Genomic DNA, 24,872 nt, shown 5'->3' on the forward strand with positions numbered 1-24,872 from the left:
ATATGAAAAAGTTTGGGCACCCCTATTAATGTTAACCTTTTTTCTTTATAACAATTTGGGTTTTTGCAACAGCTATTTCAGTTTCATATATCTAATAACTGATGGACTGAGTAATATTTCTGGATTGAAATGAGGTTTATTGTACTAACAGAAAATGTGCAATCCGCATTTAAACAAAATTTGACCGGTGCAAAAGTATGGGCACCTCAACATAAAAGTGACATTAATATTTTGTAGATCCTCCTTTTGCAAAAATAACAGCCTCTAGTCACTTCCTGTAGCTTTTAATGAGTTCCTGGATCCTGGATGAAGGTATATTTGACCATTCCTGTTTACAAAACAATTCCAGTTCAGTTAAGTTTCATGGTCACCAAGCATGGACAGCATGCTTCAAATCATCCCACAGATGTTCAATGATATTCAGGTCTGGGGACTGGGATGGCCATTCCAGAACATTGTAATTGTTCCTCTGCATGAATGCCTGAGTAGATTTGGAGCGGTGTTTTGGATCATTGTTTTGCTGAAATATCCATCCCCTGCGTAACTTCAACTTCGTCACTGATTCTTGCACATTATTGTCAAGAATCTGCTAATACTGAGTTGAATCCATGCGACCCTCAACTTTAACAAGATTCCCGGTGCCGCCATTGGCCACACAGCCCCAAAGCATGATGGAACCTCCACCAAATTTTACTGTGGGTAGCAAGTGCTTTTCTTGGAAGGCCGTGTTTTTTTGCCTCCATGCATAACGCCTTTTTGTATGACCAAACAACTCAATCTTTGTTTCATCAGTCCACAGGACCTTCTTCCAAAATGTAACTGGCTTGTCCAAATGTGCTTTTGCATACCTCAGGAGACTCTGTTTGTGGCGTGCTTGCAGAAACAGCTTCTTTCGCATCACTCTCCTATACAGGTTTTCCTTGTGCAACGTGCGCTGTATTGTTGACCGATGCACATTGACACCATCTGCAGCAAGATGATGCAGGTCTTTGGAGGTAGTCTGTGGATTGTCCTTGACTGTTCTCACCATTCTTCTTCTCTGCCTTTTTGATATTTTTCTTGGCCTGCCACTTCTGGGCTTAACAAGAACTGTACCTGTGTTCTTCCATTTCCTTACTATGTTCCTCACAGTGGAAACTGACAGTTTAAATCTCTGAGACAACTTTTTGTATCCTTCCCCTGAACAACTATGTTGAATAATCTTTGTTTTCAGATCATTTGAGAGTTGTTTTGAGGAGCCCATGATGCCACTCTTCATAGGAGATTCAAATAGGAGAACAACTTGCAAGTGGCCACCTTAAATACCTTTTCTCATGATTGGATACACCTGCCTAAAAAGTTCAAAGCCCAATGAGGTTACAAAACCAATTTAGTGCTTTAGTAAGTCAGTAAAAAGTAGTTAGGAGTGTTCAAATCAAGAAAGGGTGCCCATACTTTTGCATCGGTCAAATCTTGTTTAAATGTGGATTGCACATTTTCTGTTAGTACAATAAACCTTATTTCAATCCAGAAATATTACTCAGTCCATCAGTTGAGATATGAAACTGAAATAGCTGTTGCAAAAATCCAAATTGTTATAAAGAAAAAAGGTTAACATTAATAGGGGTGCCCAAACTTTTTCATATGACTGTATATAAGTTAAAATAGACAGACTAGTACAGAGGGAAGAGGGCCCTGACCTTGCAGGCTTACATTCTAAAGGATTTTGGGGAGGAGACAGTAGGTGGGGTGTAGGTTGGGCGGCAGCTCCGCACGGTGGTGGGGAGGCAGCTCCACACAGTGGAGCGGCGGCAGCTCCGCACGGTGGTGGGGCGGCAGCTCCGCACGGTGGTGGGGCGGCAGCTCCGCACGGTGGTGAGGCGGCAGCTCCGCACGGCGGTGGGGCGGCAGCTCCGCACGGCGGTGGGGCGGCAGCTGTGGTGGTGGTGAAGCAGTGAGGTCATTGAAGGTTATAGGCAATTGGAGTCCAAGTGTATTGAGACAAGGGATCCGTCTACTGTAGTCCCACACTGTTATTACTATTCCAATACTAATCAACCACAGAAGCCCTTTAAAGACCCAGCAATCAAAAAGACAGACAGCCCTAGGGTAAAGTGACCGTCAAGGACACGGTCTCTTAAATTACACGGCACCATAGGTTATAGTGGTACGTGACATATTTGTGAAAAAAAACGGGTACCACACATACATGCAACAGATGTCTGAATGAGGCCTATACATGAATATCTGGAGCTTTTACTATAATAACATTGTATAATCACAGTCTAAAGCAGGGGTTAGGAACCGCCGGCCGCATGCATGACCTTTTTTTGTGGCCGCCGGCAGAATCCCTGTGGGCAGTAGTGCTTGGTCCACTGCCGCAGTCTTGCCAGTCACCGGCCCTTTAAATACCCACATGCGCTGCTTGCGTGTATCAATGGGCTCTCTCGCTGGCCAGTGCCAGCATGCTTAGGAGTCAGGACTTACTTTGTGGGCGGATTTAGCACTCTGTGCTTGTGTCTCACAGCAGCTTCACCGCTTCCAGGGGTGTATACCTGTCCTCCGCTGCTGTGTGCCTTGCGCCTGCCCTCCGGTGCTGTGTGCACACCCTCCGGTGCTGTGTGCCTGCCCTCCAGTGCTGTGTGCCTGCCCTCTGGTGCTGTGCGCCACCTCCAGTGCTGTGTGCCACCTCCAGTGCCGTGCGCAGCTCCCAGTGCTGTGTATCACCCCCAGTGTTGTGTTCCCTCCAATGCTATGTACCACCCCCATTGCTGTGTACCCCCTAGTGCTGTCTGTGCCCCCCTAGTGATGCTCTTGCCCCCCAGTGATGCCTGTACCCCCCTAGTGATGCCTGTGCCACCCCAAGTGATGCCTCTGCCCCCCTAGTGATGCCTGTGCTCCATAGTGATGCCTTCCCCCTGTGATGTCTGTGCCCCCACTAGTGATGTCTGTGGCCCCTAGTGATGTTTGTGCCCCCATAGTAATTTCTGTGCCCCCCAAGTGACGTCTGTGCCCCCCTAGTGATGTCTGTACCCCCACTGATGTTTGTGCCCTCCAAGTGATGTTTGTGCCCCCCCTAGTGATTTCTATGTCCCCTAGTGATGTCTGTGCTCTGCATGTGCCCGCCAGTTTCCCCCTAGTGATGTATGTGTCCCCCTAGTATGTCTTTGCCCCCCCTAGTAATGTCTATGCCCCCCAGTGATGTCTGTGCCCCTAGTAATGTCTGTGCCCCCTAGTAATGTCTGTGCCCCCTAGTAATGTCTGTGCCCCCTAGTGATGCCTGTGGCTGCCCAGTGCTGTCTGTGCCCCCTACTGATGTATGTGCCCCCTAGTGATGTACAATGTACCGTAATGTCTGTGCTCCCCTAGTAATGTCTGGGCTCCCCTGGTAATGTCTGTACCCCCTAGTGATGCCTGTGGCTGCCCAGTGCTGTCTGTGCCGAGTAATGTTTGTGCCACCCTAGTAATGTTTGTGTCTTCCTAGTGATGTCTGTGCTCCCCTAGTGATGTCTACTCCCTGAGTGATGTCTGTTCCCAAGTCATATCTGCTCCCCAAGTGATGTCTGTGCCCCCTAGTGATGTCTGTTGACTCGCCCACCCCAGGGCTATGGGATACCCGGTGTCGGGCCGGACTAGTCCGGGGGTAGTCAGTGGTGGCGGGGCCCGACTCCGTGACCATGGCGGGGTCAACTAATATGGCTTTTGTGGGGGTGGTGATTATAAAGTTTATGATAATATATTCGTGACGTCACCTGTGGATTGTGGCTATGGAGCCGCCGCTGCTGGATGGGACCTCCGGGGCTGATGGATTAGCAGCTGGGATGGTTCTGCTCCCCACAGGTGGAGCGGTGCCCTGGGGCAACCATTGGTGCTTATTAAAGTCTATGGTGCTTTTGTAAATGGTGCAGGGCTAGTCAGGACAGTGAAAAGAACCGACACAAACAACAGTCTCTTTACCTTCTTTTCTTTTACTTTGCAACAGTCCAGTCCTGGGAGACCGTCACAGGTGGTGAAGGGGATCCGGTCGGCCTGGAAGTAACTGGGGTGATCTCCTTGGCCAGTCGAGTATTGAGGCCTACTCCCTGTTCTTCCTTTGCTTCTACAGGACCCTGTACTCTGGGTGTAGCAATGGCCCTCATGCTGGGACCGGTGGTTCGTCCCTTTCTCGTAGGATAGGCTGCGCAGGCCCTCTCTGATGCTTCCCTGCTGGGGTCCACACCGCGCCCTGGTGATGCAGCTGTACCTTCGGATTGTTTTGGGGGCCAGGAGACCTACAGTCCTCCTGCCCTTCGGATTCGGCTACCAGGTAAGGGTTTTACACCCTGGCAACCACAGACTCCGATGTCTAATTTTTACTGTGTTCTTCCGAGGCAAACCGGTTCTGACAAGTTCTCTCCTAGAATCTTCTCTCTGTGCCTCACTACGGCTCCTGCTTTTCTGGGTTGAGCTAGCCTAGCTCCAAACCCCAGCTCACAAGACCGTCTACTCAGCTCCTCTCTCCTTGAACTTCCCTAACAGACTGACTTAACTCCTCCCTCAGGTCAGGCTTAAGGAAGTGCTCCCTGCAACTCCAGGTTTAGAGCTCCCTCTGCTGGTCTGAGAGAGGAACGGCGTTGGATGTTGGTACTTACTGGCCAATAGACTTCCCCCATTACCTCCAGGCTCAGCATTAACCCTTTGGAGGGGCAACACTGTTGTGGCAACCAGATCCTGGGGCGCCACACTCCCCCTTAGTTAAAACCAGTACTCCTGGACTGAAAAACATAAAAACAAGCATGTTAGAACATTTCATCCCCTTATGGGAGGTACATTTCTTAAATGTTACAAACTTAAATGACAACTATTATGAGTCTAGTGTGGCTCCCTGCCGGGTGTCCATTACACTGCTCCATGGGGGACCCGCCGCGATAAAACCGCCAACGTAGGCTCTGGGCGTGCGTCAGAGCATCGATGAACCCTTTGTATGCACGCCGGATGGGTTTTTCTTCTGGGGTGGTGAGCACACTCGTGCTAACTATAAACAATTAAAGTTTTGGCCACCCATAGTCCAGTGACTCAATTGTCCATTTACTTAATCACCTAAAACAAAAAGCATTTTATACAAGACATTTTTCACATAACTATTTACACTCTGATTGGTATTCTATATTCCATACTTTGGAGGGGGCTGTCCCCTGGTACTACGTTGGGACCTGCGTAGTAGGGGTTGTAATTCTTCACTATCTGGTGTGTGTACTACCTCTATGTTGCAGGTTGGCCTAGCTGGTAGGGTTGGCAATCTCCTACGGGTTCTTAGATTCACCATAGGTATGACAGATTCACCACTGGCAGGGGGTTGATTCTCCTGTTCCACTGCTGGCGTGACATCTTGTGTTGGGACTGATAGTTCTTCAGGTGGATCTGAAACCTCTTCTGTTGCTGGTATGACCACTTGCGGGAGCGTCAATACTGGTACCACTATAGCCTTATTTATTTGGGTCCATGTTTTGGGGAATTTTCCGAGTATTGTTTGGATCATATCTTCCTCTTTTTCTTGAAGTTGGGGACTTTTTTGAACTTCTTGGATTTTACATCGTTCAGGGCATACCTTCAGACGATCTCTTGAAACTGCTTGATAAGTACTGCCTCCGTCTTTACTTATGAGACTCACTTTGTTATTGTCAAAATTTGAGGGAATAATTGTGTAGGGCTCGCTCTCCCACTGGTCATCTAATTTGTGCATTCTCCGCTTTTTCTTGAGGACTTGTTCTCCAGGTGCTAAGGGAGTTGCTGGGGCTGCTTGATTGTAGTTCTTTTCTTGTCTCATTCTGGCTTGGGACAGGTTCCTTTCCACACATTCCTGAACTTGGCGGTATTGTTGTTGTCGCTCTGTATTCCAATCTTCTATCTGTTGAACCGCTTCAGGTGACACAGTTCCCATTTCAAAGTCTACAGGTAACTTGCCAGGTCTTGCTTGCATCAAGTAAGCGGGGCTGCAGTTGGTGGAATTTACTGGTATATGATTGTACAAGTCCACTAGATCTGGCAACTTCTCTGGCCATTGGTTTCTTTCTTCTAGAGGTAGAGTTTTGAGCAAATTAATAACCACATGGTTCATCTTCTCGCATAATCCATTGGTTTGAGGGTGGTACGGTGTTGTTCTTATTTTCTTACAGCCGTACATGTTACAGAATTCTTGGAACACTTCCGCCTCGAATGCAGGGCCTTGATCAGTCAATACTCTTTCAGGATAACCGTGGGGTCGACAAAAGTATGCTTGAAATGCCCTAGCTGCTGTTCTGGCTGTTTGGTCCTTCACAGGCACTACTACCAGGAAACGAGAGTAATGGTCCACTATGGTAAGGGCGTAGACATAGCCTGACCGGCTTGGTGTTAGTTTCACGTGGTCCATGGCCACCAACTCAAGGGGCTGCTTCGTGATGATTGGCTGTAGGGGAGAGCTCTGGCTGGTATCATCTTTTCGCCTCAGGTTACCCTGACCACAGTCTCGGCACCACTTCTCGATGGCCTTTCTCATGTGTACCCAGTAGAACCGATCATGGAGTAGGACCTCCAACTTCTTCCACCCGAAGTGTCCTGCTTTATCGTGGTAAGCGGCTAGGACCATAGGGGCATCCCTCTGTGGAACCACTATTTGCCAGACGAGTTCATTGGTTCACCAGTTAACATATCTCTTGCATAACTTGCCTTTGTAGAGAAACAGTCGTCCCCTCTCCTTCCACAGCTGTTGGGCTTCTTGTGGAGCATCTGGACCAAGATGGGTTTCAGCTTGTGCTAGCTTTTCTTTGACCAATCGGACGGCCGGGTCACTGTTCTGTGTTTCTTCCCATTTATGGTGGAGTAATTGGTTGACCGAGACCTCGTGTTGGCTCGAGCGCTTCCCTCTTACAGCATGCTCACACTGGGAGACACCTTGGTGATGGAAAGCCGGTAACTCTATCTCTTCGAGTTCATCCAGGTCTTCTCCAGACTCGGGTAAGTGAGGCATTCTGGACAGCGCATCAGCATTGTTATTCTTTCGGCCAGCCTGGTACTTGATGGTAAAGTCAAAGTTGGACAGTCGAGCCATCCATCGCTGTTCTAGCGCACCTAGCTTGGCTCTTTCCAGGTGTGTCAACGGATTGTTGTCCGTGAAGATGGTAAACTTGGCCGACGCCAGATAGTGATTGAAGCATTCAGTCACTGCCCAGACAATAGCGAGGAACTCCAGCTTAAAGGAACTGTAGTTTTTTGGATTCCTTTCTGTTGGACGAAGCTTTCTACTGGCGTAGGCTATCACTTTCTCTCTGCCTTCTTGTACCTGGGACAGAACTGCGCCCAATGCTGCATCCGTGTACAGTACAAATAGCTGGCGGTAGTCAGGGTAGGCCAGAATTTCTTCTCCAGTGAGAGCCATCTTCAACCGGACAAAGGATGTTTCTACTTGACTGTTCCATTCGAATGGAGGACTCTGCTTCTTAACCTTCTTTGGTTGTCCCACCAGGAGATCTTGAAGAGGCGCTGCTATTTTTGTGAAACCGTCAATGAACCTTCGGTAGTAGCCCACCAATCCAAGGAACTGCCGCACCTCCTTTACCGTGGTGGGTCTTGGCCAGTCCCTGATTACTGTGACTTTCTCTGGATCAGGTGCCACACCTTCTGCGCTGACTACATGACCCAGGTACTGTACCTTTGGCTTTAAGAGGTGACATTTGGACAGCTTTATCTTCAGGCCATACTTGGACAAGGACTCAAACACTTCTGCCAAGTGCCTTAGGTGGTCTTCATAGGTCTTCGAGTAGACTATGACGTCATCCAGGTACAATAGCAGTGTTTCAAAGTTGTAATGGCCCAAGCAGCACTCCATCAATCTTTGAAATGTCCCTGGGGCATTGCAGAGCCCGAAAGGCATACAGTTGAACTCGCAGAGGCCCATTGGTGTCGTGAATGCAGTCTTCTCTTTGTCCGCCTCTGCCACGGGAACCTGCCAATACCCACTGGTGAGATCCAAGGTGGAGAAATTGTTAACTGATTTTAAAGCTGCTAATGACTCTTCTATTCTGGATAGTGGATAAGCATCTTTATGTGTAATGCGGTTAATTTGCCTGTAATCAAGGAACATTCTCATTGTGCCATCTTTTTTCTTTACAAGCACTAGTGGAGCTGCCCAGGGGCTACAACTATCTCTGATCACCCCAGCCTCCTTCATTTCCCGTAACATCTCTTTGGCACGTTGATATTGAGCTGGGGGTACAGGGCGGTATCTCTCTTTAATGGGATGATGGTCACCAGTGGGGATTTGATGTTTAACCCCTTTTATCTGCCTAAAGTCTAGAGGGTGTTTGCTGAAGACCCGCTCGTATTCCTGCACCACCCGGTAAACTCCATGCTTTTGGTGTGAAGGGGTGGAGTCAGTGCCCACATGTAATCTTTGGCACCAGTCCTCCAGCTGTCCCTTGGAGCCATTGTCTTCCGCCTGGTTGGACGGGATCAAGGGTTCCATGGTTCTTATTGTCTTATTACTGACAGTGTACAGCTTAGCTACCGTGGCGTACCAGGGCAATTTGGCTTCCTCCTCCCCACAATTCAGGACGCGGACGGGTACTCTTCCCTTGCGGATGTCTGCTACCCCCCTGGCTATCAGGACTCCAGGCCTACTGTCTGAATACACAGGTTCTACCAGGGCCTGGTAATCTTGACCCCTAAGACCTATTGCTGCCCGACACCATATCAACATTTCACTTCTTGGGGGTATTGCAATGGGGAGGGGGTCACTTACCCTCACACTGCCAATTTCTCCTCCGCCCAGCTCTACCTACTGCCTCCTCATCAGGGCTCTGATCTCCCTCTGTAGGGCATGCTGTTGCCCGAAGCTGGCTGCCTGCTGCCACAAAATTATCACTTCGGCAAGACAATTTTCCATTACATTTGTACCAATTGTTAGCAGTGGGTTAGACTCTTTGCGATCAATATCCACAATTATCATCCCCTGAGATGGCAATTCTACCCGCCCCACTTTAATGGTTACTTCTTTATACCCAATTTGAGGCACGGGCTGGCCATTACTGGCTACAGTCATTAAATCGTCATCTGGGCCCCGCGCAATGTCTGAATCAGCCCAGTATCTTTTGTACTGTATATAAGGTATGGTTGTTACCTGGGACCCTGTATCCAGTAGGGCAGACAAAGGGATCCCGTCCAGCACAACAGGAAGGACCGGCCGTCCCCCCACATACTTGTTACGCCAGGAGGTCGAGCCAGGACTTCTTACACCTGGGGGTTGGCTCCTGACCCCAGGTTCGGCCCGTTTAAAGGACAGTGCCTTGCGTAGTGGCCCGCCTGGCCGCAGTGGCGGCAGATCGGTTGTCCAGCTGAATCATACCGGTCTGTGTCTTTTCCTCGGGTCGGCAGAATCCTTTTCTGTCGCATCCACGGGACGTCATCTGGACTGGAGGCCAACTCGATTCTCGCAGGCGATGGGGTCACTTGTAGAGACTGCACTGTTTTTGCGAGGGCAGCCACTGTCTTGGTCAGTTCTTGGACCTGTTGTCTGAGCTCTGCAGCGGGATCCTTATCCAGGGTCTGCGCCTCAGCCCCTGCAGTGGCTCGGGTTGCAAGCACTTCCTCTGGGTATGTGATGGCAAGAGGCCGGAGGGGTACTGGGTCATTTTGGGTAGAGTCTCTCAGTACTCGGATGGCCTGGTCCTTAAACTTTGCAAAGTCAAGGGCAGGATTCTGTAGGACCATGATACGCAGCTGTGTCCTGTGAGCATCTGACAGGAGCCCCTCTATAAACTGCTCAGTCAGTAGCTTATCTTCACCACGCACACTCTCTGGGTCCACCTGTTTAACTGCTCTCAGTGCCTCCTGCAAGTTTAAGGCATAGTCCCGTATGCTGTCTTTAGCCCTTTGTTTGCACCCAAAGAATTTCATTTTTATTTCTGCTGCAGTGCGGGTGTCAAAAGTGCTCTTCAACTTGGCCAGTATCTGGGTTACTGTCCCTTTATCAGTGTCAGGCCAGGACTTCACTTCACGCTGGGCTGCGCCAGTTAACTGTCCTATTATTATGCCCACTTTCTGGCTCTCGGTTAGAGGGTACACTTTAAACAAGCTATGCAGCCTTTCTCTGAAGTCGCTCAGAGTATGTGACTCCCTGGAGTACTGCGGTAGCCAGTCCGCTCCCGGGAGGTAACGCATTGTGAGCGGCATTACGGGCGCTACAGCGGGAGCTGGGGCGACGGCGACTGGGATTACATTAGCCGGTGCTGCTGCGTCTTGGGCTATAACAGCCACCTGTTCTCCCTCTGAGTCGGACATCTTCCTTCCCCCTTAGTGGACCTTACCAGGCTCCGCTCTCTTTTCAAAATCTCTTCAGAGTCGCGCGGGGTTAACGAACCTCCGCTCTGATGGCGCGCTCTCTTCGCGCTCTTTTTCTGGCACGCCCCCTTTTTTCCTGCGCTCAGCGAGGCTAATGGCGGCGGCAGTTTTTACAGTAAAACAGTCTTTAAGCACAGTTTCTTCAGGCGCACAGTACCCGGTGGGACCGGGCACGAAATCCTGTTCGTGACGCCAAGGTTGACTCGCCCACCCCAGGGCTATGGGACACCCGGTGTCGGACCGGACTAGTCCGAGGGTAGTCAGTGGTGGCGGGGCCCGACTCCGTGACCCTGGCGGGGTCAACTAATATGGCTTTTGTGGAGGTGGTGATTATAAAGTTTATGATAATATATTCGTGACGCCACCTGTGGATTGCGGCTATGGAGCCGCCGCTGCTGGATGGGACCTCCGGGGCTGATGGATTAGCAGCTGGGATGGTTCTGCTCCTCACATGTGGAGCGGTGCCCTGGGGCAACCGTTGGTGCTTATTAAAGTCTATGGTGCTTTTGTGAATCGTGCAGGGCTAGTCAGGACAGTGAAAAGAACTGACACAAACAACAGTCTCTTTACCTTCTTTTCTTTTACTTTGCAACAGTCTAGTCCTGGGAGACCGTCACAGGTGGTGAAGGGGATCCGGTCGGCCTGGAAGTAACTGGGGTGATCTCCTTGGCCAGTCGAGTATTGAGGCCTACTCCCTGTTCTTCCTTTGCTTCTACAGGACCCTGCACTCTAGGTGTAGCAATGGCCCTCTTGCTGCTTGGACCGGTGGTTCGTCCCTTTCTCGTAGGATAGGCTGCCAAGCCCTCTCTGATGCTTCCCTGCTGGGGTCCACACCGGGCCCTGGTGATGCAGCTTTACCTTCGGATTGTTTTGGGGGCCAGGAGACCTACAGTCCTCCTGCCCTTCGGATTCGGCTACCAGGTAAGGGTTTTACACCCTGGCAACCACAGACTCCGATGTCTAATTTTCACTGTGTTCTTCCGAGGCAAACCGGTTCTGACCAGTTCTCTCCTAGAATCTTCTCTCTGTGCCTCGCTACGGCTCCTGCTTTTCTGGGTTGAGCTAGCCTAGCTCCAAACCCCAGCTCACAAGACCGTCTACTCAGCTCCTCTCTCCTTGAACTTCCCTAACAGACTGACTTAACTCCTCCCTCAGGTCAGGCTTAAGGAAGTGCTCCATGGAACTCCAGGTTTAGAGCTCCCTCTGCTGGCCTGAGAGTGGAACGGCGTTGGATGTTGGTACTTACTGGCCAATAGACTTCCCCCATTACCTCCAGGCTCAGCATTAACCCTTTGGAGGGGCAACACTGTTGTGGCAACCAGATCCTGGGGCGCCACACTGTGCCCCCCTAGAGATTTCTGTGCTCCCCTAGTGATGTCTGTGCTACCCCAGTGGTGTCTGTGCCCCACAGCCAAGTTTGTGCATCTCAGTGATGTCTGTGCCCCAGCCCCTCTTGTGATGTATATGCCCCAGCCCCTCCTGTCATGTATATGCCCCAGCAATTCCTGTGATGTGTATGTGTAGCACCTAGGGATATGGGGTACTCGGTTCCAGGCAGAGTCTCTATTGGGAATGTCACAGGGGTGGCCGTTACCCGGTTCTGTGCCCTGGGCCCTTTTTTTAATGGGGATATTTACAGGGGATTTGTGAATAAAGTATATTCGTGACGCCACTTGCGGTGTTGCGGCTAAGTATAGGAAGCCACCACTGCAGAATGTCTCTACTGGGGCTGATGGAATTAGCAGCTAGTATGGTAATCCCTCCGCAAGTAGGGTATTGCCCCAGTGGGTGTATGGTGCAGTGGGCGTCGGAAGGAGTCCAGATAGGTATTCAGTGCAACTGGTTTACTTACTTTGATGTTAACTGGTTGCCCGAGGCCGGCTGGTTTCAGCTCCAGGTCCCCGTCATCCCAGTGCCAGTCTGGTTCTCTGGTACCTTCTTCCCCTGCACCTGTCTCTGGTAAGTGGGTCCCTGTGGTATGGAACACTGGGGGTCCTGGTCTGTGGTTTGTCCACTTCTGCTAGCCTGACGGTACCGTGAACCCTGTGGAGATGGAGTCTCTGTCCTTTCCCTGGCTCTCTCTTTGCTACTGAGTCTTCGGATTCTTTTGGGTCAGCAAGTTCCTTGATGGTCCCTTTTGCTGTGCAGATATTTGCAGGTCGGCTTGAAGCTCTTTTTTCTGTCCTAGGGTCCTGTACCCCGTCGGTGCATAGTTCCAGGTGTACTCCAGCGTATGCCACCGGCAACTACCTCTCCTGGGTACCAGGTCACCGTCAACCCGAGTCAGGATGTCTCCTCACAGTCACTACTGTTCTCTTCACACAGACTACTGACTACTCTGTCTCACTGCAGTCTCCCTTCTCACTTCTGACTTCCTGTGTTCTTGACTACTCTCCACAATCTGCCCCTCCCACCTGGTCAACTAGTGGACTGAAGTGGCTCCACCTCTAGGCGGCCATCCATGGTCCCACCCTAGCTGGGTACCATTGTATGGGGGATTGTTGGGGAAAACTGGGATTTTGGTGTTACCGCCACTGGGGTTCTGGGTCCTGAAGGGGGTAGGCCCTGCATCCTGGTGGGAATGCAGAACCTTGTAGCACACTGATGGCTTCAGGGGCACTACATATGCCCCCAGCCCCTCCAGTGATGTATGTGTCTCCTGTGATTTATATACAGCAGTCCCTGAATCTGTTATGTGATATATATGGTTTACCAATCTTATCATCACAAAGAGCTGACTGCGCTCCAGACAGAGACAAACCTGCAAAAGCAGTTGTGAGAAGCAACATGATTAGTATCACCAAACATCACAGCCGCACCAAAGAGAAACAGCTCCAACCACCACAATAGGGGTGAGTTAATTGACCAAAAATAGCAGGGTCATTTTCACATTGATAATTTTATGCAGCCCCCGAAGGTTGGTAGAAATTTCCAAATGGCCCTAGGCAGAAAAAAGGTTCCCCACCCCTGGTCTATGTGCTGATTCCGTCCTCATCTGATCCCTAGAAATAGCCCTGACCTACATTAATCTTTGTACAATGCCTCTGCTTGAGTCTTCACTACCTTTCTTCTCTTCAAACATCTCGACCATCTAGTAGCATCATTACTCAGCATCAATCATCAATCACCAGCTTCCCTGGGTTTTATAAGTGACTTTCCCCTATTTCTCTGGTCCTTAGTAGCAAATAGTGTTGAGCCACCCCCCTAGTGTTCGAGTTCGGTTCGTCGAACAGTGGCTCAGTTCGACGAATGTTCTAAGAACGTTCGACGAACACCTTCGAACCCCATTGAAAACAATGGCAGGCAAACACAAACACATACAACACCTAGAAAACACCTTCTAAGGTGTCCAAAAGGTGACAAACAACTCACAAGATACCACAAACACATGGAAAAGTGACAAGTACATATACTCATGCAAAAACAAAAGAGCTGGACGAGTAAAAGGAGGAGGAGACATAGATATAGGCATGTCATGCCCTTCTAAAATCATGTAAAACACATCAAGGGGACTCCAAGCAGAGTCTCCCTTTTTTCCAAAAATTGGGCCACAGACACCACTTCAGTGGCATCACTTGTCCCCCAGTTGCAAACTTGACATGTTGATTTGCATCAAACACATTCAAAAATACGCCAGCCTTTACTCTCCCCAGGAGGACACAGGGGTAGCAAAATCCTTGCGGATCCATGACTTGTTCATCTTGATGAACGTTATTCAGGTGTCACACGATACGATCTATCGTGCGATCGCACGGGCGATCGTATCCGCCCCCGTCGTTTGTGCGTCACGGGCAAATCGCTGCCTGTGTCGCACAAAGTCGTTAAACCCCCGTCACACGTACTTACCTGCTGAGCAACGTCACTGTGGGCCGAGAACATCCACTTCCTGAAGGGGGTGGGACGTTCGGCGTCACAGCGACGTCACACAGTCGCCGGCCAATGGAAGCGGAGGGGCGGAGATGAGCGGGACGTAACACCCCACCCACCTCCTTCCTTCAGCATTGCCGGCGGCCGCAGGTAAGCTACAGTTCATCGTTCCCGGGGTGTCACACGGAGCGATGTGTGCTACCCTGGGTACGATGATCAACCGGCGAAAAGAAAAATAAACGATTTTTTAAAAATAAACAACGTGTAAATGATACACGATTTGTAACCGATTTGCGATCGTTCTGAGATGCTCGTAGGTGTCACACGAAACAGCGTCGCAAATGATGCCGGATGTGCGTCACGAAAACCGTGACCCCCGACAACATATCGCATGATAGATCGTCTTGTGTGACGCCCGTGTGACGCCCTGGACTAGCCAGGTAGTCACAGATAGGGCCCCGCATTACACCAGTCCCCTAACTAGGTAACACCAGCCAACCACATAAACCCTAGTCACCTCCCTCAGTGCTGGATGGACACACCAGGGGGCAGAGCCAGGCGGTTGGACACGCCCACTGAGGAGTTCAGAGAGCCTGAGGTGGGAAAAGTAGTCAGTTCGAGTTTCTAGTTGGAGTCTGTTTAGTGGAGGTGAAGTCAAGGTCAAGTGGAGGCAGGCCTGTGTGTCAGGTCTGCAACTAACTAACAGGTGCCAGGGTTGGAGCCGGGCACCTTTGGCTAGGAGGCATACGGAAGCCTCTGCCTGCAGGAGCCGGGAAGACGGCTTGGTGGAACCGTGGTGGACCGGGACAGGGTAGTGGCCCGCCGGTACCGACCCGGGGAACTGAATCGGAAACCGGAGCACAAGAGGGGGTACTCAGACTATGAAATGAGGTCTAGAAACTACTAGACTGAGTTAATTAACTGATTGCGGTCTGGACTTTAGGTTCTTTCCCACCCAAAGTTCCTCATAGAAGACAACAGCCCAACGAGGGGGATAGAAAGCCACCGCCAAGGCTCAGAGATCCCACGGTCCAGCATCTGCGGGCAAACGGGCTCTCCCGACATCCACAAGCCGGGGAGCGGACTCCTGACGCTGCAAGCGCAGGCAGCACAACAATTCAAACAGGTGCAGGAGAAAGGCAGAGACCACCAAACGGGTACACCAGTGCCCTCTGGCTGCCCATCTCCCTGCACCGTCAAAGCACCTCCAACGGGTCCCGGGGCCACCATCCCTGCCCACAGAGGGGTTAACAACTTGCTGCATACCATCTCCCCGGGTGCACCATAACTGCAGCGGTGGTGTCCAGCTTCACCACATCCCGTGGGTGGCGTCACAAACTTAAAACACGGCTCCGGCCGTACACCTACGTCCCAAAACCGCCAACTTCCCTTTCAGATCGGAGTGACCACAGGGGCCCCCGGGTTCGGAGATGCTCGAGCCACCCACCAGCGAACCTGGATCCGAGCGGCTCCGTTGCAGCCGAGCATGGGGCGGCACACCCGCATTAGTCTGTCCACATTGTCACTGGACAGACGCGTGCGCTTATCTGTCAGCACACACCCAGCAGCACTGAAGACATGTTCCGAGAGAACACTGGCTGCGGGACACGACAAGATCTCCAAGGTGTAAGTGGAGCGCTCAGGCCATTTTACAAGATTGGAAGCCCAAAATGAGCAAGGCTCCAGTTGCAGAGTCATGGCATCTATATTCACTTGGATATACTCCTGTATCATCCTCTCCAGCTGTTGACTATGTGTCAGACTTCTTGTCTCTTGTGGCCTTGCAAAGGATGGTCTAAAAAAATCATGAAACGATTCCATAAAATTGCTGTTACCACCAGATATGGTGTTGCTGGTACGGTTTGACTGATGATGACTCGACAGTCCCATGGTTGGCAAGTTACAACTTTGAGATTCACTCTGTGCACCACTGGTGTTTAGTGGAAAAGCCGAGCTAAGATTGCATAGCAGCTTCTGCTGATACTCCTGCATACGTGCGTCCTTTTCTATGGCTGGAATTATTTCGCCAAATTTTGACTTGTACCGGGGATCTAAGAGTGTGGCAACCCAGTAGTCAGCATTACTTCTAATTCAGACAATCCGAGGGTCATGTTGTAGGTAGTGCAGGAAGAAAGCGCTCATGTGTCTTGCGCATCCATGCAGACCAAGTCCTTGTGTGACGCCCTGGGCAAGCCAGGGGTCACAGGTCACAACATCACATGCACCCCACATTCCTGGCAGGTACACCAAGGCTAACCTAAAATCCTTGTTGCCTTCCTCCAGGGGCTGATGTCCACACCAGGGGGTGGGCCAGGCGGTTGGCTCCGCCCACCTAGGAGTTCACAGCCCTGGAGGCGGGAGAACCAGGCTGAACAGTTTTAGGGAGTGAAGTAGAAGGAAGTGGTAAAGGAGGATAGTAAGAGGAGTGACAGAAAAGGAACAGTTAAGAAAGCCTGAAGTTGGTCCGGGTGTGTGCCCCGGACTGAGACAGCAAGGTCAGCAGACGGCGGTGATAGTCTGCAGGGGGACTGCTTGGAGGTTGCTGGAAGGACCGCGGACGGGTGGTGACCCGGCGGTACCGGAGCGGTATACGAAGAACAGTCAGCACCAGGGCAGGGGCCTTTCAGATCCCGGCAAGGCTAGGAGTCGCCATAATTTGCCAAATCCGTCAGTGAAGGGGACCTCTGTCTCCTAACAACCAAGTCCCGATTGAAGGCAACAGTCCGACCGTGAAGGGGAGACACCGCCACCGCCAAGGCACCAGTTTCCCAGGGCCAGCGCCTGCGGGCAAAGTAGGGCTCCTTCGGCCCAGATTGAAGCCGAGGAGTGGGTAACCGGTGGGAATCCATCGCTACCAAAAAGACTTTACATAGGTGCAGGGAAGAGACCGTCACCGCTAACTGCAGGGAACATCAGCACCGTAACCGTCCGAGGGACCCGTGCAACCAGCCGTTTGTTTACCGAGAACTGTGTTGTGTTTACTGGCTGAGTGAGTAAGTACCTCCGTGCCGTGCGGCACAGCGCTGTCCCTGCGCCCCTGCACCTCCACAGGCCCCATACCCGCCTGTCCACCATACCAACCCCATCACTGGGCCCCGGGACCACCAACACCCCTACCCACGGAGGGGCAAACTAACAACTGGCTGCTCCATACCATCACTCCCGGGCTCCCCAGACAGAGCAGCGGTGGTGTCCACTTAATCACCACAACCGTGGGTGGCGTCACGGACAATAAACTATCCCAAAACCCAATCCCCTTTCACTCACGGGCGAGGAGCGCCGCTCGAGTCCCCGGGATCCTGCCCATCACTCGAGCCACCGAGCAGCAGCAGGCCGCAGCAGCCGCGGCAGCCGGACCCGAGCAGTGGGAGGGCGTGGCGTCCCCTCCTCCGCCCGCGGCAACTTGGCGTCACGAACAGGATCTTACCGCTCTGCCGTTGGGTAGAGGTGCGCCTTGTTACCGCCGGAGGGATCCGGCCAGAAAATTTCAGAAGCCGCCATCTTTGGCGCGAAAAGTTCCCGCTCGAGCGTCTTCTCTAGTAGTAGAGGCGCGAAGGCCAAAACCCCGCCCCGATAGAGGAGGGGCCGGAAAGAGGCTAAGGGGGACGAAATGGTGACTGGTCGCATGTAGCCGCGGCTATAAAAGCAGGGACGCCAGAACTCTGCAGAGATCTTGTTCCTGGGAGAAGCCGCCAGCAAGATGTGGATGCCGTCCCGCAGCACCGTAGCCCCCGCACCTGGGACCACGGCGTGGGTGGAAATCTGGACCGCGCAGCTCTACCAGAGGCTGCAGGTCAAGATGCAGTTCCTCATGGAGGAGTGGGAGACCGACATGGCGGACGTCATAGCGACCGTGCGGAGACGCGAGGAGGAAGCGGAGGAAGGGAGGGTGAGTGACCCACGCCCCGATGCCCTTGAAGGGCCGGTCATCGCGGCTGCGGGACCCGGTCCAAACCCTCTCCCCCTGCTGCCTCCCTCGCCACCCGTCTCGGAAGCCGTGACCCCGCCACTAGGTCCGCTACCACCGCAACCGGTAGCGATACCCAGCATGTCCGCCCAGGCGGACCAACCTGCAGCCGGAGCCCGTAGTCGACCGGAGGTGCTGCCATGGAAAGCCCCGAAAACCGAACCGGAGGCGTCCCCCGAGAAAGTCCCCGAGCCGGAGCCGATGACCCGCTCCGTGCCGAAGGCCCAACCGCGGAAAGCCCCTGTGCCCATCCCCCACACCTCGGCTGAGGTTGCGCCGGGTTGCCGATGCAAAGCAGCGTCTAAGGCCAAGACACTGCGGGACCTGCCGCCCAGATCCCTAACAGTGGGCAGCATTCAAAATGTCCCGCGGGGCCCGACCCGTGCGCCGGAGCTCGCAGCAGCGCCGTATTGGGACAGGGTGCCGGTACCGCTGGGCCTGGAAATCGGTGAAAGAGAGAGAAAGAAGGCGGAGATGGTGGCCCGTGCAATCCGGGAAAAAGAGAGCCTCCGTCAGGCAACTTTTCGTGTCCGGGGCCTGCTGTACGAAGGGCAGGTGAAGCGGTTTGATGTCCGCCGGGGCTATGGGTTTATATATGAACCGGGCCTGGAGGCCGAAGTGTTTATAGCCCGGCGGGATGTGAATGCCCACCTGCCTGAGGAGCATCCTGGTCGTAACCTGATGCCGGGCGATATCGTGCAGTACACCCGGCACTATGGAGAGAGGGGGTGGTTTGCCCTAGATGCGAAGTTGAGGAGCAGCCAAGAGGCCCGTGTGAGTGCTGCACCCCCTCCCTCAGGTGAAGCCGAAGACTCCGAGTAATGGCAGCGGAGCACCGTTGCACCGTCCCCGTTGGGACCACCAGTCTGAGTATGTTTACAAGTTAGTTTAAAAGTTGAAAATGAAAATGATAAGAGAAAATGAAACCGTGAAGTTCACCTGATTACCGTGATTTGCAACCGGCCGTTGCCGGCACCGTTGTCCCCGTGGGGACCGCTTGAAAAGTGTTTGCATAGAGAACTTTCTATGGACAAGCCCGTGAACTTGCAGGGCAACCACAGACGCTAGTGGCTTGTAAATAAGTTGTGTTACCGTTACCGTTTCTGCATTTGCCGCCTCCGGAGAGGCAGGTTGGAGGGAGGGCCCGTAGCAGAGCAGGCTGGGGCCCAGCCACCACAGGAACCGGTGGCTACCCTCTGGAGGGGAAGGACAGATCCCGCTCGGGTAACTGGTTCAGGACTGGGGTCAAGGGGTGCTGCCTGGGTTTTAGGGGCAGCATCAGGGCCAGGTTGCTTGGGTGGGAGAGAGCGTAGACCGTAACCGTCAACCGTTAAAAACCGTAACGTTTAAGAAATGTGCCTCCCGATGTGGGATGATGTCATAAGTTGTATATATGTTACCATTCTTCTTATCTTTCAGAAAAACAATAGGAAAATAAAACCGGTCTTGGACGGGCAGCCCGAGGACGGTCTGCGTTTTGCTAAGGGGGAATGTGACGCCCTGGGCAAGCCAGGGGTCACAGGTCACAACATCACATGCACCCCACATTCCTGGCAGGTACACCAAGGCTAACCTAAAATCCTTGTTGCCTTCCTCCAGGGGCTGATGTCCACACCAGGGGGTGGGCCAGGCGGTTGGCTCCGCCCACCTAGGAGTTCACAGCCCTGGAGGCGGGAGAACCAGGCTGAACAGTTTTAGGGAGTGAAGTAGAAGGAAGTGGTAAAGGAGGACAATAAGAGGAGTGACAGAAAAGGAACAGTTAAGAAAGCCTGAAGTTGGTCCGGGTGTGTGCCCCGGACTGAGACAGCAAGGTCAGCAGACGGCGGTGATAGTCTGCAGGGGGACTGCTTGGAGGTTGCTGGAAGGACCGCGGACGGGTGGTGACCGGAGCGGTATACGAAGAACAGTCAGCACCAGGGCAGGGGCCTTTCGGATCCCGGCAAGGCTAGAAGTCGCCATAATTTGCCAAATCCGTCAGTGAAGGGGACCTCTGTCTCCTAACAACCAAGTCCCGATTGAAGGCAACAGTCCGACCGTGAAGGGGAGACACCGCCACCGCCAAGGCACCAGTTTCCCAGGGCCAGCGCCTGCGGGCAAAGTAGGGCTCCTTCGGCCCAGATTGAAGCCGAGGAGTGGGTAACCGGTGGGAACCCATCGCTACCAAAAAGACTTTACATAGGTGCAGGGAAGAGACCGTCACCGCTAACTGCAGGGAACATCAGCACCGTAACCGTCCGAGGGACCCGTCCAACCAGCCGTTTGTTTACCGAGAACTGTGTCGTGTTTACTGGCTGAGTGAGTACCTCCGTGCCGTGCGGCACAGCGCTGTACCTGCGCCCCTGCACCTCCACAGGCCCCATACCCGCCTGTCCACCATACCAACCCCATCACTGGGCCCCGGGACCACCAACACCCCTACCCACGGAGGGGCAAACTAACAACTGGCTGCTCCATACCATCACTCCCGGGCTCCCCAGACAGAGCAGCGGTGGTGTCCACTTAATCACCACAACCGTGGGTGGCGTCACGGACAATAAACTATCCCAAAACCCAATCCCCTTTCACTCACGGGCGAGGAGCGCCGCTCGAGTCCCCGGGATCCGGCCCATCGCTCGAGCCACCGAGCAGCAGCAGGCCGCAGCAGCCGCGGCAGACGGACCCGAGCAGTGGGAGGGCGCGGCGTCCCCTCCTCCGCCCGCGACACTTGCTGTGTTTGTGTCGGCGAGGTGATAACCGTGTTTCCTTCCTTTGACGTCTCCCCCCAACCTCGAACAACCGAAATTTGACGAAGGTCTCTATCATCTGCTTGAGTCTTCCATGCCCATCGCCAGTTCGTCATCCACTTCTTCCTGGGCTCCTGCACCTTCCTCAACAGTTTGGCTGCTACCATGCGCCCTTGTTAATCCCTCTCCCCCACCGTCCCATGCCTGCCGCCTTGGTGATGCTGAACGTCTGGACCTTGTAGATCTTGGTATCCCTTCTGCATATGAATCCTCCTGTACTTCCTGCCCTTCCTCTTGTCCCACCACCTGACTCTGAATACTGTTTACTGTAGAGTGTACTCCAGCATGTAAGTGACTGGAATTGTCATGCTGATAATGGCATTGTCAGCGCTAAACATATTCGTCGCCATGTCGAAACTGTGCAGAAGGGTGCATAGGTCCTTGATCTGAGACCACTCCATCAGCGTGATCTGCCCCACCTCTGCATCTCGTTGGCCCAGGCTATACGTCATAATGTATTGCACCAGGGCTCTGCGGTGCTGCCACAGTCGCTGCAACATGTGGAGAGTCGAATTCCAGCGTGTCGCCACATCACATTTCAGGCAGTGAACCGGCAGGCCGAAAGACTTCTGTAGGGATGCAAGTTGGTCAGCTGCGCTGTTTGAACGGCGGAAGTGAGCAGATAGTGACCATGCAGGGCCGGCTCCAGGTTTTTGTGGGCCACAGGCGGAAGAGTCCCAGTGGGCCCCATCCACACACAGACACCGATACGAACACGTACATATACATATTTAAAGACAAACTCACAAAAATACATATAAACAGACAAATCTATACAGTCATATACACTTACAGAGAGAAATTGTGGAATGGGGCTTTGTAAACCGCGCCAAAGATCACTGATGAAATCTTGGATTAATGTAAACTTTTTATTCTTGCACAGGTCTACGCGTTTCAGGAGACTCTGCTCCCTTCCTCAGGACCAAACAGGCATAAGTTACATCAGATCTGATGTAACTTATGCCTGTTTGGTCCTGAGGAAGAGAGCAGAGTCTCCTGAAACGCGTAGACCTGTGCAAGAATAAAAAGTTTACATTAATCCAAGATTTCATCAGTGATCTTTGGCGCGGTTTACAAAGCCCCATTCCACAATTTCTCTCTGTTATCAGCCACCTGGGCTACTGCTGCCTTTTATCCGGATTTATGCTGTTACAGGAGTTGTGCCTTTCACAACCATCTTTGGTGAGTAGGATCATCTCCTTTATCACCCCCTGTCTGTCAGGGTAAGACCCTATTGCGCTTTTTTGTCTGCAGGTTCTTTTTATCTATATACACTTACAGACAGACACACACACACACAAGTCTGCTGCATACAGACAGACAAACACACACACACACAAGTCTGCTGCATACAGACAGACACACACAAGTCTGCTGCATACAGACAGACACGCACAAGTCTGCTGCATACAGACAGACACACACACACACACACAAGTCTGCTGCATACAGACACACACACACACACACACACACACACACAAGTCTGCTGCATACAGACAGACACACACACACACAAGTCTGCTGCATACAGACAGACACACACACACATGTCTGCTGCATACAGACAGACACACACAACTTTGCTAATAACAGACAAACACACACAACTCTGCTACATACAGACAGACAAACACATACAACTCTGCTACATACAGACAGACAAACATACATACACAACTCTGCTACATACATACAAACATACACAACTCTGCTACATACAGACAGACAAACATACACAACTCTGCTACATACAGACAAACACACACAACTCTGCTACATACAGAGAGACACACACAACTCTGCTACATACAGACAGACAAACACACACAACTCTGCTACATACAAATACACACAACTCTGCTACATACAGACAAACACACACAACTCTGCTATATACAGACAAACACACACAAGTCTGCTACATACAGACACACACAACTCTGCTACATACAGACAAACACACACAACTCTGCTGCTCTGTGGGGCCCGCACCTGCAGCTCGGCGGGGCCCGCACCCGCGGCTCAGCGGGGCCCGCACCGGCGGCTCAGCGGGGCCCGCACCCGCGGCATCGGCGGGGCCAGCACCCGCGGCATCGGCGGGGCCAGCACCCGCGGCATCGGCGGGGCCAGCACACGCGGCATCGGCGGGGCCAGCACACGCGGCATCGGTGGGGGGGGACTGGCAGGGCATACATCTGGGGTGATAGAAGCAGCTCACCGGGGCCCATAATGGGGAGGCGGGGAGGGCACTTACCCGATTAGGTCACGGTGGAGAGGGGGCCCACACAGCGCCGGACAGAAGCTCGCCTCCTTCATCTGTGGGACTGAGTAGGCGGTAGCTCCGCCCACAGATGAAGTTCAAACCAGGATGTCTGCGCGCCTTAAAGTGACGGCGCCGCAGATTGCTGCCGAGGACTGCGGTCCCCGGAACTCGGCCGGGGGCAGCAGAACTGTAAAGGCGAGTGGGCCCCGGCCAAGGGACAGGAGAACTGACGAGGCCGAGTGGGCCCCCCCGGCTCTCCAGGGCCCCGGCATTTGCCCGGGTTTGCCGGGTGCTGACGCCGGCCCTGTGACCATGCCCTGTGCAGAAGCCCATCTAGGCCAGGATAGTGGGTCAAAAATTGCTGGACAACAAGGTTCAGCACGTGAGCCATACAAGGCACATGTGTCACCTTGCCCCGGCGAAGGGCCGCAACCAGGTTTGCAGCATTGTCGCACACGGCCTTCCCTGGCTGCAGGTTGAGTGGAGACAACCATTTACGAAACTCGCTCTCCAGAGCTGACCACTACTCCTCAGCTGTGTGACTCTTATTTCCCAGACATTTCAATGTAAAGACCGCCTGATGCCGTTGAGCTCTGCTGGCAGCATAGTAAGGAGTTGTGCGGGATTCCTTGTGCGCAGTTACAAAGCGAGTGGCCTGACCAGACAGGCTTTGGGCGGAGGTAGAGGACCCAGACGAGGTTGAGGAGGCAGAAGCAGTGGAGGAACTTCTACATACAGAGGATTGACGCACAACTCGTGGTGACGGCAAGACTTGTACAGCAGACCCTTCTCCATCTCTCACCATAGTTACCCAGTGCCCAATCAGCGACATGTAACGCCCCTGTCCATGCTGACTGGTCCAGGTATCGGTGGTGAAATGCACCCTGTCACACACAGAGTTTCTCAAGGAAGCGACCTGTGTGCGACATGCTGGTGTAGCGCAGGCACATCTTTCTTGGAGACGTAGTGGCGACTGGGCATCTTGTACTGGGGCACTGCGACGGACATAAGGTCTCGAAAATCCTCTGTGTCCACCAGGCAGAAAGGCAGCATTTCTGTAGCCAACAGCTTGCAGAGGGTGAAACTCAACCGCTTAGCTTTGTCATGGCTATGAGGAAATGGCCTTTTACTTGTCCACATCTGAGGGACCGAGGGCTGGCTGCTGTGCTGAGTTGGCGTTAAGTAGGCTGTCCCATGGAAACTGCTGGTCTGTGAGGAAAGTGCAGGCGGAGACATAATGTTGCCTTCATCCAAAGGTGGTGCTCTCGATGTCTGAGAGAGCTCTACACCAGCAGCTGTTTCCCCTTCATAAACAACTGACGACCTGCCAATCACACTGCCTGTTGCGGTTAAAGAGGTGGAAGGTCTACGTTGCAAACCATGTGTGACTGCTGTCCCCACAGTCATAGAGGATGAATAGCGCGCGGATGCACTTGAAGGGGCAGACGGTGGTTGGCCCGCTCCGCTAGGCCGCATTGTAGCACAGTGAGCTTCCCACTGGGACTTGTGCTTGTTATTCATGTGACGGTTCATGGACGAAGTAGTCAAACTAGTGAGTTTTTGGCCTCTACTTAGAGATTGGCGACAAATCTTACAGATGACATGAGTTGGGAGATCCTTTGCGATGTCAAAAAAGGACCAGGCTAAGAAAGGC

This window comes from Anomaloglossus baeobatrachus, chromosome 4 (assembly GCF_048569485.1).
Source record: "Anomaloglossus baeobatrachus isolate aAnoBae1 chromosome 4, aAnoBae1.hap1, whole genome shotgun sequence".
Lineage (NCBI taxonomy): Eukaryota > Metazoa > Chordata > Amphibia > Anura > Aromobatidae > Anomaloglossus > Anomaloglossus baeobatrachus.